The sequence below is a fragment of the Triticum aestivum genome, chromosome 7D (assembly GCF_018294505.1).
Source record: "Triticum aestivum cultivar Chinese Spring chromosome 7D, IWGSC CS RefSeq v2.1, whole genome shotgun sequence".
NCBI lineage: Eukaryota > Viridiplantae > Streptophyta > Magnoliopsida > Poales > Poaceae > Triticum > Triticum aestivum.
The window spans coordinates 475,010,621-475,017,815 of NC_057814.1; positions in this window are offsets into that span (position 1 = coordinate 475,010,621).

Here is a 7,195-nt window from a genome sequence, read left to right on the forward strand (position 1 = left end):
TGAACAGTTATGATCCACAACACTGTTTTGAGCCCGGAGGAAATGTATCAATTTGAGAAACCCAATGCAAGGAGTAAGAGCTTGTGCGTTCATCAGGAAAAATTTGATCACCAATTCATGGAAGATTTGCCAGTGTAGCCGCACCAATCAAAAATCACTCTCGGATTTGTGAGATGAACATATATTTCAGTCATGATAACAAATCACACTCAGCTAAGTCAGCAGATACGAAAAGAATTGGAGCCAGTATATGCATGAACATGTAAGGTAAGTTCTGTCAGAAAATGGATACATTAAAGCAAACCTCCCCAGAGCCGGCCAGTCAAGTTAGATGAAGAAGTCGGTGGGAACAATCAATTAAGGAAAAAGGATACCCAAGTTGGAAACGGTTTCCTTAAGTCAGTATATTCATACTTGTTCCCTGAGCAACCAAATCTCGAGGACAAGATTTCTTTAAGGGGGGAAGAGTTGTCATAGCCTGATTTTTGGCCCTTTCTTTTTCTTTTGATTTTTCGAGGTTTTGCTTGAGTTTTCTTTTTCCGTGGCTAGGTGATCTTGAAACTGAAGAAGATGACCTCTTCTTTCTTTCCAGAGTGGCTTGTCATCCTCAAACCTTTCCCAAGACCTTGCCATTTTCATCCTAGCCAAACCTCAATATTCTTATCCTTGGGAATATTCCTTTTATATTAAAGGAATAACCCAATTTTCCCTAGGTTGTGAAGCAACCTATATTTCTATCACTCCTAAAATTCCCAAATAATTCTCATAAATATTTTTGGTTCATATCGTCCTCAAATATGGCAAAATATTTCATTTGCCATGTTCCTCATCATGCTGAAATAATTCATTTACTATTCTGTCCTGTATGGCAGTTTGTGAAGCAAGTGCCATTTATCTTTGCCCAATTGACCCCAAACTTCTTGGACACCTTTTCATGTCCAAATAATTTCCTCATGCCAAAAATTGAACTTAATTTGCCTAGTAAATATTCCTGAGCAATTTTTCAAAGTTCCTGTCTGAGGGAATTGGTTGTGAAGGAAGTACTAGCTAGGTTGATCCTATTAAGTTAAAATTTTGCATGGCTCTTCATATCACCAAATCATCACCCTCCTCAAGATTTGAACTCATGCAATGCATCATTGTGAGTTGAGCATCAAATCTTTGTTTCTGTCCAAATTTTCAGTTAGTGAAGCAAGTATATTTTATCTTGCTCCATTATTGCTGAAACTTTTCCAGGGCCTTCTCCTAGCTATATAACCTACCCCTACAAAATTTGGGCATATTTCATCTAGCCATTTTCTCTCAGGATTTTTCCTAAGTTTCTGTCCAGAGAGGTGCTATATGAAGGAAGTACCATTTTGGCTTGGCCAAATGCCATGAAATTTTTATGGCACTCTCATATGACCAAATAATCCTGCTCTGCCCATTTTCACCTCAATCCATCGCACCATGTCAGTGCTTCTTCCTGTTCTTGTTTCTGGGCCAGATTATGTGGTTGTTAAGCAACTATATTAAATACTGGTCCAAATCATCTCAAATTTCACAGGATTAGAGTCCTTCCTATCCTAAACATCCCAGACAACTTATTTAGCCCTTAGCGTTTATCTGTTGATCAGTGCATCATGGTTTAGTTTGATGCAGTAAACTTCAGAGCACACTTACCATTTACCCGCTTCACTTTTCATCGAGCTACCACCGCAGTTGAAACCTCCCTTGGATGAACTTACCACTAGACAACATTTGCCAGCCATTTGTCTCCTCCTCATGCCAGTCTGTGCGGTGACCACCGCTTTGGCATGCAATGGCTGCGTCCAGAACGTCGCCTAGCTCCGGCCCCTCCCCCTCTGGTCGTCTTCGCGCTCATGAGCATGTCTAACAGTTTTACCGCGTCGTCACCATCCTCCTGGAGCCATCTCCCCCTCCGTAAGCCCCTCCGTCAGCGCTCATCGCCGCGCGCCCACGGGCGAACTGTAGCCGACCGGCTCTGTTCGCGCCGCGGTGTCTTCCTCCCCTGAGCCCTCGGCCCCTCCTACCCTGTGCACCAATGTCGCTCGTCCGCACCTCCCTCGTCATGATCCCATGCCCTCCCGTGATCGCTACCGTCGCCAGGGCCTCGGTCAGACGCGAGCGGCGGCACCCGAGCCACGGCCACGCGTCCGCGGCCTCCCCTCCTCGGCCACGCCTATATAAAGGCCATCCCGAGCCACTCCAAGCACACCATCGCCTCCACCGCACTCCTCTAGGACCTCCCCACCTCTAGCCCGAGCTCCAGAGCCCCTCCTCGACCATATGGCCGCAGTGCGTCTCGCCGGAGCCCGGCTAAATTCGCGGCATGCCGAGCCCCTCCCCTCCTCATTCCACCACCAGAAGACCCACCGGAGCCTGGCGCACCCCCCATCCACTCCTCTTGTCGCCGGAGTGGCCGTGCTGCCTCGTCCCCACCAACGGCCGCCGCCCGCCTCTGCCTTCTGTTGACCCGAGCCGCGGCAGGCCCGCGCTTCCACGGCGAGTGCCCCTCGCCTGAATGGAGGCGGCGCTCCGCCCGGAGCCCGCTGGGTTCCTCGCCACGCCCTCAGGTGACCGGAGCCGGTTAGCCCCGTCGTCGGTGTCTTCCCTGCTCCCTCCTCAGCTTCCTGTCGGAGGGACGGGAGGAAGGAGATGACCGAACCGGACCCCACCCTAGACCCCACCTGTAAGCCTCTAATCCGCCCGGCCCCGCCTTGCCACGCTGGATAAGTGGAGGCGTATTCCTCGGAATACGTCTTCCCACCTGGAAAGCGCACATCCTTCTTCAACTCGAAATACGCTTTCTTTTTGCAGAAACGTATTTCTCCAGAAGACGCTTTCTGTTTTTCAGCCCAGGGACCCGTTTGTAGAGTTTTTTTTATAGAATGGTCCCTGAACTTCGTCGGGCTATAACTTTTTGCTCGTAACTCTGAATGAGGTGAATCCAACGCCCACATCTTCGTCTCTTCGAGCATGAACTTTTGGTATCATTTTCACTATGTTTTAACATTCTGAAAATGACCATTTTGCCCTTGCGCTTCATCAGCCCCCTTTGGGGAGAAGCTTTTCCGGCGATTCATTCCGTGATCGTTCCGCACATATCCCCGGAGTATTCCTCATCCCCAGGCAAGCCACAACCACCATTTGCATGAGAGCCATGCATTAGCATTAGTTTTCCAAATTGGATCTTTAATAACTGTATGTTTGTTTTGCTACTGATGTTGTTATTTCGGTTATGCTTATGGATTATGATTCATTTTTGATATGGTTGATAGTTATGTTGTACCCTCATGCTCATGTTGATATCATGCTCATGCATTGTAATTGCATCTTGTTATTTTATCATGGATCAGCTTATTGCATTCAAGTTTAACCGGATTAAATTGAACTTGAACAATTGTTGGCTGAGTCATGGTGCCACCATATCGAGCTGACCAGTGCAACCACACTTGCCGTTATGGGAGGGTCTTAACTGGGTCTATTGTTGTGCCTTTCGCCGGTGCCTCCAACGAGGGAAGGTTATGCGGGGGCGCTACCTTGTCCAGGTAGGACGGCATAAGCCTTGTGAGCCCGAGTTTGGTTATGTGCACATGTCCCCGTTTGGGACCGTTTATTGTTTTTGCCACGACGGTGGCCGTTGGTGTCTTTGGTAGGCACGGGGCCACCCAGGACTGAACCCTGAGGTTGAGTTGGTCGGAGTGGCTGGGAGAGTGTCATGGCAGTAGGATGGTTTTGTCGGAACACCGTTGGTCCACCCGAATGGGAGTGCGAAGCCATGGGTTCTGTGGTGTGGGTAAAGTGCGCTACCTCTGCAGAGTGTATATTAAATCTATCGATAGCCGCGCCTGCGGATAAGGGCCCAGTTCGCAGTTGGTCACACTATGGGTCAACAGTAATAATAATAATGTGCTTAATAACAACCCTGGTTCGATGATGAGATAAGTTGGTTATGTGGTCGGTGAATGATCACCGTTTGGTTACGAGGTAACCCGTTGAGCCAAGAGTGGTTCCGTTTGTGATCCGTGAATGATCACCATGGTATCAAGGATATCAAGTTGTTCGATATTCGTGATGTTGTGCGAGAATCGTGGGTAAAGATCAAGCTCCTTGTGGTCATTTAATGATTACTACGGTATTGTTCATACCAAGCTTGATTTGATCCTGAGATGATCGTGTGATGTGCGAGGTTGGTAAGTGATGCCTGTGATGGTTACGAGGTAACCCGAGCAGAATAAATGGTGCATATAGTGTCATCATGTTGCATGCTAGTATCATCAGATTTATATGTTCATGCCATGCTCATATTGTTCTAGCGGTATCATGTTCATGTTGTTCATGCCATGTTATCCCGATGATCTCATGATAATTCCTGCTTAACCTGTAATTGCCATGTTGTTGTTTGTCTTGAATGCTTCTGGTTATTGTGAGCTTGCAAGTACATTCAATGTACTAACCTGGTGTGTCAAGCTAGTTTGCAGGTCATGCCGGATTTGATTGCATGTTTGTTGTGGATCCCTTGTTTGCGAGCTAGGATAAGCATTCCAACCAGATCCCTGCGGAGTGGAGTTCATCACCGTCATCACTGTTCCGCTGCTAGAGTTATTCCACTGCATTCTGTTGTTCTGCTGCTTGCATGGAGCAACCGTGGCAGGCGTAGTGTCGCTGTGTCGATGTAACCCTTGTATCCAAATAGATGGTAATAAAGAGCTGATTTGTTCTATGCTAAGCAGTGCCGTATTCCAAAAGACTTCTCCTCGATCTTTGGGCTGGAATATGGGGCGCTCCGGTTTCTTTGAGCCGGGGTGCCACAGTACTCCGAGTGGTTTCCGTTATGGTTGAATGATTATACCCTGGTCAAATGGAATTGGGTTATCCGAGAGGAACCGTTTGTCGAGTGGGTCGCATCTTGAGGTCATTCAAATCGATAGATGTAGATGTCCTTTGAACGCTTCCGACTATAGAGGCAGTGTCCTTGGGAGGGACATTTAGATCAGTTCTATTACCCTACCCTAGGTACATGTCATCGTCATTAGCCCCCGAATGGTTCAGGGTCCGAGTGGAGGTGGGGTCTAAGATGGTTCCGACCCAATTTTTATGCTTCCGAAGCATTTAACTTGGATTAGTGAACCATGTAGAAACTTCGATCTCATTTTCAATCGCCTTGATCCATTCCGAGGTTGTCGAGTGAACATTGTTGATAAGCTTCGAATGATTGATATGGTATAAAATCTCCGGCATGATTGACTGCTCTGCCGTTCCCGGATCTCACGGGATTCAAAATTTGGGCAAGCGCGTGGGGCGGAGAGGGCCGCGGTAATCAGAGTGGATTAGGCAGGGGCGCCTCGATCCCCGCGCCACCTTTTTCACCACGTACTGCACGCGCGACTGTTGCGGGATTTGACAGGATTGCCTGGGCCCACAAGTCAGTCACTCGGGGAATAAGCCCATATAAGGCGTCTGGGCCGGTGTTTTTGTACTGTGTGTCTCATTTCCTTTCTTCCTCCTCTGCTTCTCCACTGCGTCTGCCTCCTCCCTCGACGCTGCCGCCTAGCCCGAGCGCAACCCGCAGCGATGATGAAGGACAAGATGGCGGCCCTGGAGCGCGCGAAGAAGTCGACGGCGAAGGTGAAGGGCAAGAAGACGAGCCAGGGAGAGTCGTCGTTGAGAGAGTCATCATCGAGATCTGGCCTGCCGCCCGGCTGGATCCAGGGCGACTGGATTTGCTCCATGATCCAGCAGGAGGATCTGGAGAATCTAGCGGAGGGTGATTGATTCCCCATGATTCCTGGCGGCTTTCGGAGGACGAGACCGAGCCGCGGCCGCAAGAGGGTGAGTGTGTCCTTCTTGCCACCCACGTCGGCCGCGGTTTCTCTTTGCCCCCACATCCTTTTTCCGGGGTTTTCTGAACTTCTTTGGAGCCCAACTTCATCACTTTTCTCCCAACACCATCACATACCTTGTTGCATTCGTGTCCATGTGCGAAAACTTTCTGGGCTGTCGACCGCACTGGGGTCTCTTCAAGCACATTTCACTTGTCGTTCTCAGTCTGTAAAAAAGGCTAATCCGAGTGACGAGAGGACGCACGTGATCCAAATGTGTGGAGGTTGAGGGATCGAGATGAGGGGTAAAATCACTTTCCTTGCTATGATTCTTCTTGATTCAGTCAGAGGGTGGCAGTCGACCTGGTTCTACTGTAAGGACCAGCCGACTACTGGTCAGTCGACTGGCCTTCCCCCGTTTTCCATGGAGCGAGTTGAGAAGCCCTCTCCCTTGAAAGTGACTCCAGCTGAGAAAGTGGAGGTGAATATGTTGGTTGATCGAGTAGTCCAACTTGTCCGCGATGGTGTGACTGGCATGGACTTCCTAGAGGTGTTTCTCAGTCGACGCATCCAGCCACTCCAAGCTCGCGATCATCCAATGTGGATGTACTCGGGTATTGAAGACAGTGCTTGGATCCACCCGGAAGAAGTCGATGAGGAGACGGTGGCGCAGTGGTTGCAGGGCATCACTGGCAACAAGGACAACCCCAGGGGGTCTAGGAGGGTCCCTCCACTCGACAACACCAACGAACCAGACAAGGTCTGACTCTTTCCTTTCGAGTGTCTTTTTGTTCTGACATGTAATTGCTCTTGAAACTGACTGATACCCGGTCTACTCTGTGTCTTGCAGATTTATACTGAGATGTATTTGATGCCCAAAGGGGAGCAGGAGCAGGAGGAGGAGGGAGAGGCGAGCGGAGGTGACAGCGGCGACTGGCATTCTGACGGAGAAGAAGACGATGAGAGTGATGACTCAAGCAATGGCGAGGAAGTCGACTCTCCACCTCACTCGGAAAGAAGCTCCAAGCAGAGGCAAGACCCAGCGAGTGTCTGTGGCAAGGTGACTGCACCGACTGGACAGACTTCAAAGCGCACTCGAACATCTTCTCCTGTGCCGACTGAGAAAGCTCCGAAGCAGCCCAAAGTCGCGCCGTCAAAACCCCAGAAGGCCTTGCCCAAGATCAAAGTGGCCGTCCCTATCGCTTCTGGGTAATCACTGTGCTCAACCTCTTAGTTTTGCACAACTTGATTTTCGGTCGACTCACTTTCTTGTTCTGACCGAGTGAATTCTGAAATTTGCAGTGCTTCTATCTCTGGGACTTCTATTTATAAAGATGGTGATGATGAGGAGATGGAAGACACAGTCACTT